Here is an 18,117-nt window from a genome sequence, read left to right as displayed (position 1 = left end):
ATGTCAATGTCCGTATGTGCCAAACCGTTGGATTGTGACACACCGTTACGCGTCCCTTGCTCGCCGTGCTCGCTCGAAAAATGTAGCCTCACCTAAAACCATTCCCTCTTGCGTTCGTTATACGATATGGAGGCGACTTATTTCGAATTTGGGAACGTGTCGGATCGGTAGTGAGGTTGGACTAAATTTTTACGAGCGAGCGGAGCGAACGAGCAACGATCACAATTTCCGAGTTATACATATACCTTATATTGCCTTGCATATATTTCGTGTTATTACCTAATTATGTCAGCCATTTCGGACATCACATTGCAATGTACTGTGTGGAAATAGTACTATTTATGTGAAACTATTGATAAACTGTAAACTTTTGTCAGTAGGCAATAGGATGAAGACCTCCGGCTCCTCGGGCTGGTGCGAACATGTCAATGTCCGTATGTGCCAAACCGTTGGTTTGTGACACACCCTTACGCGTCCCTTGCTCGCCGTGCTCGCTCGAAAAATGTAGCCTCACCTAAAACCATTCCCTCCTGCGTTCGTTATACGATATGGAGGTGACTTATTTCGAATTTGGGAACGTGTCGGATCGGTAGTGAGGTTGGACTAAATTTTTACGAGCGAGAGGAGCGAGCGAGCAACGATCACAATTTCCAAGCTATACCTATACCTTATATTGCCTTGCATATATTTCGTGTTATTACCTAATTTTGTCACCCATTTCGGACATCTCATTGCACTGTACTATGTGGAAATAGTACTATTTATGTAAAACTATTCATAAACTGTAAACATTTGTCAGTAGGCAATAGGATGAAGACCTCCGGCTCCTCGGGCTGGTGCGAACATGTCAATGTCCGTATGTGCCAAACCGTTGGATTGTGACACACCGTTACGCGTCCTTTGCTCGCCGTGCTCGCTCGAAAAATGTAGCCTCACCTAAAACCATTCCCTCTTGCGTTCGTTATACGATATGGAGGCGACTTATTTCGAATTTGGGAACGTGTCGGATCGGTAGTGAGGTGGGACTAAATTTCTACGAGCGAGCGGAGCGAGCGAGCAACGGTCACAATTTCCAAGCTATACGTATACCGTATATTGCATTGCATATATTTCGTGTTATTACCTAATTTTGTCAGCCATTTCGGACATCACAATGCACTGTACTATGTGGAAATAGTACTATTTATGTGAAACTATTGATAAACTGTAAACTTTTGTCAGTAGGCAATAGGATGAAGACCTCCGGCTCCTCGGGCTGGTGCGAACATGTCAATGTCCGTATGTGCCAAACCGTTGGATTGTGACACACCGTTACGCGTCCCTTGCTCGCCGTGCTCGCTCGAAAAATGTAGACTCACCTAAAACCATTCCCTCTTGCGTTCGTTATACGATATGGAGGTGACTTATTTCGAATTTGGGAACGCATCGGATCGGTAGTGAGGTTGGACTAAATTTCTACGAGCGAGCGGAGCGAGCGAGCGGAGCGAGCGAGCAACGGTCACAATTTCCAAGCTATACATATACCTTATATTGCCTTGCATATATTTCGTGTTATTACCTAATTTTGTCACCCATTTCGGAAATCTCGTTGCACTGTACTATGTGGAAATAGTACTATTTATGTAAAACTATTCATAAACTGTAAACACTTGTCAGTAGGCAATAGGATAAGGACTTCCGGCTCCTCGGGCTGGTGTGAATATTTCATTGTCCGTATGTGCCAAACCGTTGGTTTGTGACACACCTTTACGCGTCCCACGCTCGCTGCGCTCGATCGAAAACTATAGCCTAACCTAAAACCATTCCCTCTTGCATTCGTTATACGATATGGTGGCGACTTATTTCGAATTTGGGAACGCGTCGGATCGGTAGTGACGTTGGACTAAATTTTCACGAGCGAGCGGAGCGAGCGAGCAACGGTCACAATTTCCAAGCTATACATATACCTTATATTGCCTTGCATATATTTCGTGTTATTACCTAATTTTGTCAGCCATTTCGGACATCACATTGCACTGTACTGTGTGGAAATAGTACAATTTACGTGAAACTATTGATAAACTGTAATCTTTTGTCAGTAGGCAATAGGATAAGGACTTCCGGCTCCTCGGGCTGGTGTGAATATATCAATGTCCGTATGTGCTAAACCGTTGGTTTGTGACACACCTTTACGCGTCCCTCGCTCGCTGCGCTCGATCGAAAACTATAGCCTAACCTAAAACCATTCCCTCTTGCATTCGTTATACGATATGGTGGCGACTTATTTCGAATTTGGGAACGCGTCGGATCGGTAGTGACGTTGGACTAAATTTCTACGAGCGAGCGGAGCGAGCGAGCAACGGTCACAATTTCCAAGCTATACATATACCTTATATTGCCTTGCATATATTTCGTGTTATTACCTAATTTTGTCAGCCATTTCGGACATCACACTGCACTGTACTATGTGGAAATAGTACTATTTATGTAAAAGTATTCATAAACTGTAAACATTTGTCAGTAGGCAATAAGATAAAGACTTCCGGCTCATCGGGCTGGTGTGAATATTTCAATGTCAGTATGTGCCAAACCGTTGGTTTGTGACACACCTTTACGCGTCCCTCGCTCGCTACGCTCGATCGAAAACTATAGCCTAACCTAAAACCATTCCCTCTTGCATTCGTTATACGATATGGAGGCAACTTATTTCAAATTTGGGAACGCCTCGGTTCGGTAGTGAGGTTGGACTAAATTTCTACGAGCGAGCGGAGCGAGCGAGCAACGGTCACAATTTCCAAGCTGTACGTATACCGTATATTGCATTGCATATATTTCGTGTTATTACCTAATTTTGTCAGCCATTTCGGACATCACATTGCACTGTACTATGTGGAAATAGTACTATTTATGTGAAACTATTGATAAACTGTAAACTTTTGTCAGTAGGCAATAGGATGAAGACCTCCGGCTCCTCGGGCTGGTGCGAACATGTCAATGTCCGTATGTGCCATACCGTTGGTTTGTGACACACCTTTAAGCGGCCTCGCTCGCTGCGCTCGCTCGAAAACTATAGCCTAACCTAAAACCATTCCCTCTTGCGTTTGTTATACGATATGGAGGCAACTTATTTCGGATTTGGGAACGTGTCGGATCGGTAGTGAGGTTGGACTAAATTTTTACGAGCGTGCGGAGCGAGCGAGCAACGGTTACAATTTCCAAGCTATACATATACCTTATATTGCCTTGCATATATTTCGTGTTATTACCTAATTTTGTCAGCCATTTCGTACATCACATTGCACTGTACTATTTGGAAATAGTACTATTTATGTGAAACTATTGATAAACTGTAAACTTTTGTCAGTAGGCAATAGGATAAAGACCTCCTGCTCCTCGGGCTGGTGCGAACATTTCAATGTCCGTATGTGCCAAACCGTTGGATTGTGACACACCTTTACGCGTCCCTTGCTCGCCGTGCTCGCTCGAAAAATGTAGCCTCACCTAAAACCATTCCCTCTTGCATTCGTTATACGATATGGAGGCGACTTATTTCGAATTTCGGAACGCGTCGGATCGGTAGTGAGGTTGGACTAAATTTTTACGAGCGAGCGGAGCGAGCGAGCAACGATCACAATTTCCAAGCTATACATATACCTTATATTGCCTTGCATATATTTCGTGTTATTACCTAATTTTGTAAGCCATTTCGGACATCACATTGCACAGTACTATGTGGAAATAGTACTATTTATGCAAAACTATTCATAAACTGTAAACATTTGTCAGTAGGCAATAGGATAAAGACTTCCGGCTCCTCGGGCTGGTGTGAATATTTCAATGTCCGTATGTGCCAAACCGTTGGATTGTGACGCACCTTTATGCGTCCCTCGCTCGCTGCGCTCGCTCGAAAACTATAGCCTAACCTAAAACCATTCCCTCTTGCATTCGTTATACGATATGGAGGCAACTTATTTCAAATTTGGGAACGCCTCGGTTCGATAGTGAGGTTGGACTAAATTTCTACGAGCGAGCGGAGCGAGCGAGCAACGATCACAATTTCCGAGTTATACATATACCTTATATTGCCTTGCATATATTTCGTGTTATTACCTAATTTTGTCAGCCATTTCGGACATCACATTGCACTGTACTATGTGGAAATAGAACTATTTATGTAAAACTATTCATAAACTGTAAACATTTGTCAGTAGGCAATAGGATAAAGACTTCCGGCTCCTCGGGCTGGTGTGAATATTTCAATGCCCGTATGTGCCAAACCGTTGGTTTGTGACACACCTTTACGCGTCCCTCGCTCGCTGCGCTCGCTCGAAAACTATAGCCTAACCTAAAACCATTCCCTCTTGCATTCGTTATACGATATGGAGGCAACTTATTTCAAATTTGGGAACGCGTCGGATCGGTAGTGAGGTTGGACTAAATTTCTACGAGCGAGCGGAGCGAGCGAGCAACGGTTACAATTTCCAAGCTATACATATACCTTATATTGCCTTGCATATATTTCGTGTTATTACCTAATTTTGTCAGCCATTTCGTACATCACATTGCACTGTACTATTTGGAAATAGTACTATTTATGTGAAACTATTGATAAACTGTAAACTTTTGTCAGTAGGCAATAGGATAAAGACCTCCTGCTCCTCGGGCTGGTGCGAACATTTCAATGTCCGTATGTGCCAAACCGTTGGATTGTGACACACCCTTACGCGTCCCTTGCTCGCCGTGCTCGCTCGAAAAATGTAGCCTCACCTAAAACCATTCCCTCTTGCATTCGTTATACGATATGGAGGCGACTTATTTCGAATTTCGGAACGCGTCGAATCGGTAGTGAGGTTGGACTAAATTTTTACGAGAGAGCGGAGCGAGCGAGCAACGATCACAATTTCCAAGCTATACATATACCTTATACTGCCTTGCATATATTTCGTGTTATTACCTAATTTTGTAAGCCATTTCGGACATCACATTGCACAGTACTATGTGGAAATAGTACTATTTATGTAAAACTATTCATAAACTGTAAACATTTGTCAGTAGGCAATAGGATAAAGACTTCCGATTCCTCGGGCTGGTGTGAATATTTCAATGTCCGTATGTGCCAAACCGTTGGATTGTGACGCACCTTTATGCGTCCCTCGCTCGCTGCGCTCGCTCGAAAACTATAGCCTAACCTAAAACCATTCCCTCTTGCATTCGTTATACGGTATGGAGGCAACTTATTTCAAATTTGGGAACGCGTCGGATCGGTAGTGAGGTTGGACTAAATTTTTACGAGCGAGCGGAGCGAGCGAGCAACGATCACAATTTCCAAGCTATACATATACCTTATATTGCCTTGCATATATTTCGTGTTATTACCTAATTTTGTCAGCCATTTCGTACATCACATTGCACTGTACTATTTGGAAATAGTACTATTTATGTGAAACTATTGATAAACTGTAAACTTTTGTCAGTAGGCAATAGGATAAAGACCTCCGGCTCCTCGGGCTGGTGCGAACATTTCAATGTCCGTATGTGCCAAACCGTTGGTTTGTGACACACCTTTACGCGGACTCGCTCGCTGCGCTCGCTCGAAAACTATAGCCAAACCTAAAACCATTCCCTCTTGCATTCGTTATACGATATGGAGGCAACTTATTTCAAAATTGGGGACGCTTCGGATCGGTAGTGAGGTTGGACTAAATTTCTACGAGCGAGCGGTGCGACCGAGCAACGGTCACAATTTCCAAGCTATACATATACCTTATATTGCCTTGCATAAGTTTCGTGTTATTACCTAATTTTGTAAGCCATTTCGGACATCACATTGCACTGTACTATTTGGAAATAGTACTATTTATGTGAAATTATTGATAAACTGTAAACATTTGTCAGTAGGCAATAGGATAAAGACTTCCGGCTCCTCGGGCTGGTGTGAATATTTCAATGTCCGTATGTGCCAAAGCGTTGGATTGTGACACACCTTTACGCGTCCCTTGCTCGCCGTGCTCGCTCGAAAAATGTAGCCTCACCTAAAACCATTCCCTCTTGCATTCATTACACGATATGGAAGCGTCTTATTTCGAATTTGGGAACGCGTCGGATCGGTAGTGAGGTTGGTCTAAATTTCTACGAGCGAGCGGAGCGAGCGAGCAACGGTCACAATTTCCAAGCTATACATATACCTTATATTGCCTTGCATATATTTCGTGTTATTACCTAATTCTGTCAGCCATTTCGGACATCACATTGCACTGTACTATGTGGAAATAGTACTATTTGTGTAACTATTGATAAACTGTAATCTTTTGCCAGTAGGCAATAGGATAAAGACCTCCTTCTCCTCGGGCTGGTGCGAATATTTCAATGTCCGTATGTGCCAAACCGTTGGTTTGTGACACACCTTTACGCGGCCTCGCTCGCCGGGCTCGCTCGAAAAATGTAGCCTCACCTAAAACCATTCCCTCTTGCATTCGTTTTACGATATGGAGGCGACTTATTTCGAATTTGGGAACGCGTCGGATCGGTAGTGACGTTGGACTAAATTTCTACGAGCGAGCGGAGCGAGCGAGCAACGGTCACAATTTCCAAGCTATACATATACCATATATTGTCTTGCATATATTTCGTGCTTGTACCTAATTTTGTCAGCCATTTCGGACATCACGTTGCACTGTACTATGTGGAAACGGTACTAATTATGTGAAACTATTGGTAAACCGTAAACATTTGTCAGTAGGCAATAGGATAAAGACCTCCTGCTCCTCGGGCTGGAGCGAAGATTTCAATGTCCGTATGTGCCAAACCGTTGGATTGTGACACACCTTTACGCGTCCCTTGCTCGCCGTGCTCGCTCGAAAAATGTAGCCTCATCCAAAACCATTCCCTCTTTCGTTCGTTATACGATATGGAGGCGACTTATTTCGAATTTGGGAACGTGTCGGATCGGAAGTGAGGTTGGACTAAATTTCTACGAGCGAGCGGAGCGAGCGAGCAACGGTCACAATTTCCAAGCTATACATATACCTTATATTGCCTTGCATATATTTCGTGTTATTACCTAATTTTGTTAGCCATTTCGGTCATTACATTGCACTGTACTATGTGGAAATAGTACTATTTATGTGAAACTATTGATAAACTGTAAACATTTGTCAGTATGCAATAGGATAAACACTTCCGGCTCCTCGTGCTGTTGCGAATATTTCAATGTCTCCATGTGCCATACCGTTGGATTGTGACACACCGTTACGCGTCCCTCGCTCGCTGAGCTCGCTCGAAAACTATAGCCTAACCTAAAACCATTCCCTCTTGCCTTCGTTATACGATATGGAGGCAACTTATTTCAAATTTGGGAACGCGTCGGATCGGTAGTGAGGTTGGACTAAATTTCTACGAGCGAGCGGAGCGAGCGAGCAACGGTCACAATTTCCAAGCTATACATATACCTTATATTGCCTTGCATATATTTCGTGTTATTACCTAATTTTGTCAGCCATTTCGGACATCACATTGCACTGTACTATGTGGAAATAGAACTATTTATGTAAAACTATTCATAAACTGTAAACATTTGTCAGTAGGCAATAGGATAAAGACTTCCGGCTCCTCGGGCTGGTGTGAATATTTCAATGCCCGTATGTGCCAAACCGTTGGTTTGTGACACACCTTTACGCGTCCCTCGCTCGCTGCGCTCGCTCGAAAACTATAGCCTAACCTAAAACCATTCCCTCTTGCATTCGTTATACGATATGGAGGCAACTTATTTCAAATTTGGGAACGCGTCGGATCGGTAGTGAGGTTGGACTAAATTTCTACGAGCGAGCGGAGCGAGCGAGCAACGGTTACAATTTCCAAGCTATACATATACCTTATATTGCCTTGCATATATTTCGTGTTGTTACCTAATTTTGTCAGCCATTTCGTACATCACATTGCACTGTACTATTTGGAAATAGTACTATTTATGTGAAACTATTGATAAACTGTAAACTTTTGTCAGTAGGCAATAGGATAAAGACCTCCTGCTCCTCGGGCTGGTGCGAACATTTCAATGTCCGTATGTGCCAAACCGTTGGATTGTGACACACCTTTACGCGTCCCTTGCTCGCCGTGCTCGCTCGAAAAATGTAGCCTCACCTAAAACCATTCCCTCTTGCATTCGTTATACGATATGGAGGCGACTTATTTCGAATTTCGGAACGCGTCGAATCGGTAGTGAGGTTGGACTAAATTTTTACGAGAGAGCGGAGCGAGCGAGCAACGATCACAATTTCCAAGCTATACATATACCTTATATTGCCTTGCATATATTTCGTGTTATTACCTAATTTTGTAAGCCATTTCGGACATCACATTGCACAGTACTATGTGGAAATAGTACTATTTATGTAAAACTATTCATAAACTGTAAACATTTGTCAGTAGGCAATAGGATAAAGACTTCCGGCTCCTCGGGCTGGTGTGAATATTTCAATGTCCGTATGTGCCAAACCGTTGGATTGTGACGCACCTTTATGCGTCCCTCGCTCGCTGCGCTCGCTCGAAAACTATAGCCTAACCTAAAACCATTCCCTCTTGCATTCGTTATACGGTATGGAGGCAACTTATTTCAAATTTGGGAACGCGTCGGATCGGTAGTGAGGTTGGACTAAATTTTTACGAGCGAGCGGAGCGAGCGAGCAACTATCACAATTTCCAAGCTATACATATACCTTATATTGCCTTGCATATATTTCGTGTTATTACCTAATTTTGTCAGCCATTTCGGACATCACATTGCACAGTACTATGTGGAAATAGTACTATTTATGTAAAACTATTCATAAACTGTAAACATTTGTCAGTAGGCAATAGGATAAAGACTTCCGGCTCCTCGGGCTGGTGTGAATATTTCAATGTCCGTATGTGCCAAACCGTTAGTTTGTGACACACCTATACGCGTCCCTCGCTCGCTGCGCTCGCTCGAAAACTATAGCCTAACCTAAAACCATTCCCTCTTGCATTCGTTTTACGATATGGAGGCGACTTATTTCGAATTTGGGAACGCGTCGGATCGGTAGTGACGTTGGACTAAATTTCTACGAGCGAGCGGAGCGAGCGAGCAACGGTCACAATTTCCAAGCTATACATATACCTTATATTGCCTTGCATATATTTCGAGTTATTACCTAATTTTGTCAGCCATTTCGGACATCACATTGCACTGTACTATTTGGAAATAGTACTATTTATGTGAAACTATTGATAAACTGAACACTTTTGTCAGTAGGCAATAGGATAAAGACCTCCTGCTCCTCGGGCTGGAGCGAACATTTCAATGTCCGTATGTGCCAAACCGTTGGATTGTGACACACCTTTACGCGTCCCTTGCTCGCCGTGCTCGCTCGAAAAATGTAGCCTCATCCAAAACCATTCCCTCTATCGTTCGTTATACGATATGGAGGCGACTTATTTCGAATTTGGGAACGTGTCGGATCGGAAGTGAGGTTGGACTAAATTTCTACGAGCGAGCGGAGCGAGCGAGCAACGGTCACAATTTCCAAGCTATACATATACCTTATATTGCCTTGCATATATTTCGTGTTATTACCTAATTTTGTCAGCCATTTCGGTCATCACATTGCACTGTACTATGTGGAAATAGAACTATTTATGTAAAACTATTCATAAACTGTAAACATTTGTCAGTAGGCAATAGGATAAAGACTTCCGGCTCCTCGTGCTGTTGCGAATATTTCAATGTCTCCATGTGCCATACCGTTGGATTGTGACACACCGTTACGCGTCCCTCGCTCGCTGCGCTCGCTCGAAAACTATAGCCTAACCTAAAACCATTCCCTCTTGCCTTCGTTATACGATATGGAGGCAACTTATTTCAAATTTGGGAACGTGTCGGATCGGTAGTGAGGTTGGACTAAATTTCTACGAGCGAGCGGAGCGAGCGAGCAACGGTCACAATTTCCAAGCTATACATATACCTTATATTGCCTTGCATAAGTTTCGTGTTATTACCTAATTTTGTCAGCCATTTCGGACATCACATTGCACTGTACTATTTGGAAATAGTACTATTTATGTGAAACTATTGATAAACTGTAAACTTTTGTCAGTAGGCAATAGGATAAAGACTTCCGCCTCCTCGGGCTGGTGTGAATATTTCAATGTCCGTATGTGCCAAACCGTTGGATTGTGACACACCTTTACGCGTCCCTTGCTCGCCGTGCTCGCTCGAAAAATGTAGCCTCACCTAAAACCATTCCCTCTTGCATTCATTATACGATATGGAAGCGACTTATTTCGAATTTGGGAACGCGTCGGATCGGTAGTGAGATTGGACTAAATTTCTACGAGCGAGCGGAGGGAGCGTGCAACGGTCACAATTTCCAAGCTATACATATACCTTATATTGCCTTGCATATATTTCGTGTTATTACCTAATTTTGTCAGCCATTTCGGACATCACATTGCACTGTACTATGTGGAAATAGAACTATTTATGTAAAACTATTCATAAACTGTAAACATTTGTCAGTAGGCAATAGGATAAAGACTTCCGGCTCCTCGGGCTGGTGTGAATATTTCAATGCCCGTATGTGCCAAACCGTTGGTTTGTGACACACCGTTACGCGTCCCTCGCTCGCTGCGCTCGCTCGAAAACTATAGCCTAACCTAAAACCATTCCCTCTTGCCTTCGTTATACGATATGGCGGCGACTTATTTCAAATTTGGGAACGCGTCGGATCGGTAGTGAGGTTGGACTAAATTTCTACGAGCGAGCGGAGCGAGCGAGCAACGGTCACAATTTCCAAGCTATACATATACCTTATATTGCCTTGCATATATTTCGTGTTATTACCTAATTTTGTCAGCCATTTCGGACATCACATTGCACTGTACTATTTGGAAATAGTACTATTTATGTGAAACTATTGATAAACTGTAAACTTTTGTCAGTAGGCAATAGGATAAAGACCTCCTGCTCCTCGGGCTGGTGCGAACATTTCAATGTCCGTATGTGCCAAACCGTTGGATTGTGACACACCTTTACGCGTCCCTTGCTCGCCGTGCTCGCTCGAAAAATGTAGCCTCACCTAAAACCATTCCCTCTTGCATTCATTATACGATATGGAAGCGACTTATTTCGAATTTGGGAACGCGTCGGATCGGTAGTGAGGTTGGACTAAATTTCTACGAGCGAGCGGAGCGAGCGAGCAACGGTCACAATTTCCAAGCTATACATATACCATATATTGCCTTGCATATATTTCGTGTTATTACCTAATTTTGTAAGCCATTTCGGACATCACATTGCACTGTACTATTTGGAAATAGTACTATTTATGTGAAACTATTGATAAACTGTAAACTTTTGTCAGTAGGCAATAGGATAAACACCTCCGGCCCCTCGGGCTGGTGCGAACATTTCAATGTCCGTATGTGCCAAACCGTTGGATTGTGACACACCTTTACGCGGCCTCGCTCGCTGCGCTCGCTCGAAAACTATAGCCTAACCTAAAACCATTCCCTCTTGAATTTGTTATACGTTATGGAGGCGACTTATTTCGGATTTGGGAACGTGTCGGATCGGTAGTGAGGTTGGACTAACTTTTTACGAGCGAGCGGAGCGAGCGAGCAACGATCACAATTTCCAAGCTATACATATACCTTATATTGCCTTGGATATATTTCGTGTTATTACCTAATTTTGTAAGCCATTTCGGACATCACATTGCACTGTACTATGTGGAAATAGTACTATTTATGTGAAACTATTGATAAACTGTAAACTTTTGTCAGTAGGCAATAGGATGAGGACCTCCGGCTCCTCGGGCTGGTGCGAACATTTCAATGTGCGTATTTGCCAAACCGTTGGATTGTGACACACTTTTACGCGTCCCTTGCTCGCCCTGCTCGCTCGAAAAAAGTAGCCTCATCCAAAACCATGCCCTCTTTCGTTCGTTATGCGATATGGAGGCGACTTATTTCGAATTTGGGAACGCGTCGGATCGGTAGTGAGGTTGGACTAAATTTATACGAGCGAGCGGAGCGAGCGAGCAACGATCACAATTTCCAAGCTATACATATACCTTATATTGCCTTGCATATATTTCGTGTTATTACCTAATTTTGTCAGCCATTTCGGATATCACATTGCACTATACTGTGTGGAAATAGTACAATTTATGTGAAGCTATTGATAAACTGTAATCTTTTGACAGTAGGCAATAGGATAAAGACCTCCGGCTCCTCGGGCTGGTGCGAACATTTCAATGTCCGTATGTGCCAAACCGTTGGTTTGTGACAAAGCTTTACTCGACCCTCGCACGCTGCGCTCGCTCGAAAACTATAGCCAAACCTAAAACCATTCCCTCTTGCGTTTGTTATGCGATATGGAGGCGACTTATTTCAAATTTGGGAACGCGTCGGATCGGTAGTGAGGTTGGACTAAATTTTTACGAGCGAGCGGAGCGAGCGAGCAACGATCACAATTTCCAAGCTATACATATACCTTATATTGCCTTGCATATATTTCGTGTTATTACCTAATTTTGTCTGCCATTTCGGATATCACATTGCACTGTACTGTGTGGAAATAGTACAATTTATGTGAAACTATTGATAAACTGTAATCTTTTGACAGTAGGCAGTCAGGATGAAGACCTCCGGCTCGTCGGGCTGGTGCGAACATGTCAATGTCCGTATGTGCCAAACCGTTGGATTGTGACACACCGTTACGCGTCCCTTGCTCGCCGTGCTCGCTCGAAAAATGTAGCCTCACCTAAAACCATTCCCTCTTGCGTTCGTTATACGATATGGAGGTGACTTATTTCGAATTTGGGAACGTGTCGGATCGGTAGTGAGGTTGGACTAAATTTTTACGAGCGAGCGGAGCGAGCGAGCAACGATCACAATTTCCAAGCTATACATATACCTTATATTGCCTTGCATATATTTCGTGTTATTACCTAATTTTGTAAGCCATTTCGGACATCACATTGCATTGTACTATTTGGAAATAGTACTATTTATGTGAAACTATTGATAAACTGTAAACTTTTGTCAGTAGGCAATAGTATAAACACCTCCGGCTCCTGGGGCTGGTGCGAACATTTCAATGTCCGTATGTGCCAAACCGTTGGATTGTGACACACCTTTACGCGGCCTCGCTCGCTGCGCTCGCTCGAAAACTATAGCCTAACCTAAAACCATTCCCTCTTGCGTTTGTTATACGATATGGAGGCGACTTATTTCGAATTTGGGAACGCGTCGGATCGGTAGTGAGGTTGGACTAAATTTTTACGAGCGAGCGGAGCGAGCGAGCAACGATCACAATTTCCAAGCTATACATATACCTTATATTGCCTTGCATATATTTCGTGTTATTACCTAATTTTGTCTGCCATTTCGGATATCACATTGCACTATACTGTGTGGAAATAGTACAATTTATGTGAAACTATTGATAAACTGTAATCTTTTGACAGTAGGCAATAGGATAAAGATTTCCGGCTCCTCGGGCTGGTGCGAACATTTCAATGTCCGTATGTGCCAAACCGTTGGTTTGTGACAAAGCTTTACTCGACCCTCGCACGCTGCGCTCGCTCGAAAACTATAGCCTAACCTAAAACCATTCCCTCTTGCGTTTTTTTATACGATATGGAGGCGACTTATTTCAAATTTGGGAACGCGTCGGATCGGTAGTGAGGTTGGACTAAATTTTTACGAGCGAGCGGAGCGAGCGAGCAACGATCACAATTTCCAAGCTATACATATAACTTATATTGCCTTGCATATATTTCGTGTTATTACCTAATTTTGTCTGCCATTTCGGATATCACATTGCACTATACTGTGTGGAAATAGTACAATTTATGTGAAACTATTGATAAACTGTAATCTTTTGACAGTAGGCAATAGGATAAAGACCTCCGGCTCCTCGGGCTGGTGCGAACATTTCAATGTCCGTATGTGCCAAACCGTTGGTTTGTGACAAAGCTTTACTCGACACTCGCACGCTGCGCTCGCTCGAAAACTATAGCCTAACCTAAAACCATTCCCGCTAGCATTCGTTATATGATATGGAGGCAACTTATTTCAAATTTGGGAACGCGTCGGATCGGTAGTGAGGTTGGACTAAATTTCTACGAGCGAGCGGAGCGAGCGAGCAACGGTTACAATTTCCAAGCTATACATATACCTTATATTGCCTTGCATATATTTCGTGTTATTACCTAATTTTGTCAGCCATTTCGTACATCACATTGCACTGTACTATTTGGAAATAGTACTATTTATGTGAAACTATTGATAAAATGTAAACTTTTGTCAGTAGGCAATAGGATAAAGACCTCCTGCTCCTCGGGCTGGTGCGAACATTTCAATGTCCGTATGTGCCAAACCGTTGGATTGTGACACACCTTTACGCGTCCCTTGCTCGCCGTGCTCGCTCGAAAAGTGAAGCCTCACCTAAAACCATTCCCTCTTGCGTTCGTTATACGATATGGAAGCGACTTATTTCGAATTTGGGAACGCGTCGGATCGGTAGTGAGGTTGGACTAAATTTCTACGAGCGAGCGGAGCGAGCGAGCAACGGTCACAATTTCCAAGCTATACATATACCTCATATTGCCTTGCATATATTTCGTGTTATTACCTAATTTTGTCACCCATTTCGGACATCTCATTGCACTGTACTATGTGGAAATAGTACTATTTATGTAAAACTATTCATAAACTGTAAACATTTGTCAGTAGGCAATAGGATAAAGACTTCCGGCTCCTCGGGCTGGTGTGAATATTTCAATGCCCGTATGTGCCAAACCGTTGGTTTGTGACACACCGTTACGCGTCCCTCGCTCGCTGCGCTCGCTCGAAAACTATAGCCTAACCTAAAACCATTCCCTCTTGCCTTCGTTATACGATATGGCGGCGACTTATTTCAAATTTGGGAACGCGTCGGATCGGTAGTGAGGTTGGACTAAATTTCTACGAGCGAGCGGAGCGAGCGAGCAACGGTCACAATTTCCAAGCTATACATATACCTTATATTGCCTTGCATATATTTCGTGTTATTACCTAATTTTGTCAGCCATTTCGGACATCACATTGCACTGTACTATTTGGAAATAGTACTATTTATGTGAAACTATTGATAAACTGTAAACTTTTGTCAGTAGGCAATAGGATAAAGACCTCCTGCTCCTCGGGCTGGTGCGAACATTTCAATGTCCGTATGTGCCAAACCGTTGGATTGTGACACACCTTTACGCGTCCCTTGCTCGCCGTGCTCGCTCGAAAAATGTAGCCTCACCTAAAACCATTCCCTCTTGCATTCATTATACGATATGGAAGCGACTTATTTCGAATTTGGGAACGCGTCGGATCGGTAGTGAGGTTGGACTAAATTTCTACGAGCGAGCGGAGCGAGCGAGCAACGGTCACAATTTCCAAGCTATACATATACCATATATTGCCTTGCATATATTTCGTGTTATTACCTAATTTTGTAAGCCATTTCGGACATCACATTGCACTGTACTATTTGGAAATAGTACTATTTATGTGAAACTATTGATAAACTGTAAACTTTTGTCAGTAGGCAATAGGATAAACACCTCCGGCCCCTCGGGCTGGTGCGAACATTTCAATGTCCGTATGTGCCAAACCGTTGGATTGTGACACACCTTTACGCGGCCTCGCTCGCTGCGCTCGCTCGAAAACTATAGCCTAACCTAAAACCATTCCCTCTTGAATTTGTTTATACGTTATGGAGGCGACTTATTTCGGATTTGGGAACGTGTCGGATCGGTAGTGAGGTTGGACTAACTTTTACGAGCGAGCGGAGCGAGCGAGCAACGATCACAATTTCCAAGCTATACATATACCTTATATTGCCTTGGATATATTTCGTGTTATTACCTAATTTTGTAAGCCATTTTCGGACATCACATTGCACTGTACTATGTGGAAATAGTACTATTTATGTGAAACTATTGATAAACTGTAAACTTTTGTCAGTAGGCAATAGGATGAGGACCTCCGGCTCCTCGGGCTGGTGCGAACATTTCAATGTGCGTATTTGCCAAACCGTTGGATTGTGACACACTTTTACGCGTCCCTTGCTCGCCCTGCTCGCTCGAAAAAAGTAGCCTCATCCAAAACCATGCCCTCTTTCGTTCGTTATGCGATATGGAGGCGACTTATTTCGAATTTGGGAACGCGTCGGATCGGTAGTGAGGTTGGACTAAATTTATACGAGCGAGCGGAGCGAGCGAGCAACGATCACAATTTCCAAGCTATACATATACCTTATATTGCCTTGCATATATTTCGTGTTATTACCTAATTTTGTCAGCCATTTCGGATATCACATTGCACTATACTGTGTGGAAATAGTACAATTTATGTGAAGCTATTGATAAACTGTAATCTTTTGACAGTAGGCAATAGGATAAAGACATCCGGCTCCTCGGGCTGGTGCGAACATTTCAATGTCCGTATGTGCCAAACCGTTGGTTTGTGACAAAGCTTTACTCGACCCTCGCACGCTGCGCTCGCTCGAAAACTATAGCCAAACCTAAAACCATTCCCTCTTGCGTTTGTTATGCGATATGGAGGCGACTTATTTCAAATTTGGGAACGCGTCGGATCGGTAGTGAGGTTGGACTAAATTTTTACGAGCGAGCGGAGCGAGCGAGCAACGATCACAATTTCCAAGCTATACATATACCTTATATTGCCTTGCATATATTTCGTGTTATTACCTAATTTTGTCTGCCATTTCGGATATCACATTGCACTGTACTGTGTGGAAATAGTACAATTTATGTGAAACTATTGATAAACTGTAATCTTTTGACAGTAGGCAGTCAGGATGAAGACCTCCGGCTCGTCGGGCTGGTGCGAACATGTCAATGTCCGTATGTGCCAAACCGTTGGATTGTGACACACCGTTACGCGTCCCTTGCTCGCCGTGCTCGCTCGAAAAATGTAGCCTCACCTAAAACCATTCCCTCTTGCGTTCGTTATACGATATGGAGGTGACTTATTTCGAATTTGGGAACGTGTCGGATCGGTAGTGAGGTTGGACTAAATTTTTACGAGCGAGCGGAGCGAGCGAGCAACGATCACAATTTCCAAGCTATACATATACCTTATATTGCCTTGCATATATTTCGTGTTATTACCTAATTTTGTAAGCCATTTCGGACATCACATTGCATTGTACTATTTGGAAATAGTACTATTTATGTGAAACTATTGATAAACTGTAAACTTTTGTCAGTAGGCAATAGTATAAACACCTCCGGCTCCTGGGGCTGGTGCGAACATTTCAATGTCCGTATGTGCCAAACCGTTGGATTGTGACACACCTTTACGCGGCCTCGCTCGCTGCGCTCGCTCGAAAACTATAGCCTAACCTAAAACCATTCCCTCTTGCGTTTGTTATACGATATGGAGGCGACTTATTTCGAATTTGGGAACGCGTCGGATCGGTAGTGAGGTTGGACTAAATTTTTACGAGCGAGCGGAGCGAGCGAGCAACGATCACAATTTCCAAGCTATACATATACCTTATATTGCCTTGCATATATTTCGTGTTATTACCTAATTTTGTCTGCCATTTCGGATATCACATTGCACTATACTGTGTGGAAATAGTACAATTTATGTGAAACTATTGATAAACTGTAATCTTTTGACAGTAGGCAATAGGATAAAGACTTCCGGCTCCTCGGGCTGGTGTGAATATTTCAATGTCCGTATGTGCCAAACCGTTGGCTTGTGACACACCTTTACGCGTCCCTCGCTCGCTGCGCTCGATCGATAACTATAGCCTAACCTAAAACCATTCCCTCTTGCATTCGTTATACGATATGGAGGCAACTTATTTCAAATTTGGGAACGCCTCGGTTCGGTAGTGAGGTTGGACTAAATTTCTACGAGCGAGCGGAGCGAGCGAGCAACGGTCACAATTTCCAAGCTATACGTATACCGTATATTGCATTGCATATATTTCGTGTTATTACCTAATTTTGTCAGCCATTTCGGACATCACAAAGCACTGTACTATGTGGAAATAGTACTATTTATGTGAAACTATTGATAAACTGTAAACTTTTGTCAGTAGGCAAT

At 43.2% G+C, this 18,117-nt stretch overlaps 1 long non-coding RNA gene across 1 annotated transcript; it reads right to left on the bottom strand.

Annotated features, from left to right (window-relative positions):
- Window positions 1-13,646: 13,646 nt before the first annotated feature.
- LOC126928476 (uncharacterized) lies at window positions 13,647-16,901 on the bottom strand. Its single transcript, XR_007716699.1, has 3 exons — window positions 16,864-16,901; window positions 15,058-15,174; window positions 13,647-13,791 (listed from the first exon to the last, which is right to left on the bottom strand). It is a non-coding gene; the product is annotated as an uncharacterized LOC126928476 (long non-coding RNA).
- Window positions 16,902-18,117: the final 1,216 nt, after the last annotated feature.

The sequence above is a fragment of the Bombus affinis genome, unplaced genomic scaffold (assembly GCF_024516045.1).
Source record: "Bombus affinis isolate iyBomAffi1 unplaced genomic scaffold, iyBomAffi1.2 ctg00000980.1, whole genome shotgun sequence".
Classification (NCBI taxonomy): Eukaryota; Metazoa; Arthropoda; class Insecta; order Hymenoptera; family Apidae; genus Bombus; species Bombus affinis.
This window is presented reverse-complemented; position numbering and strand designations above follow the sequence as displayed.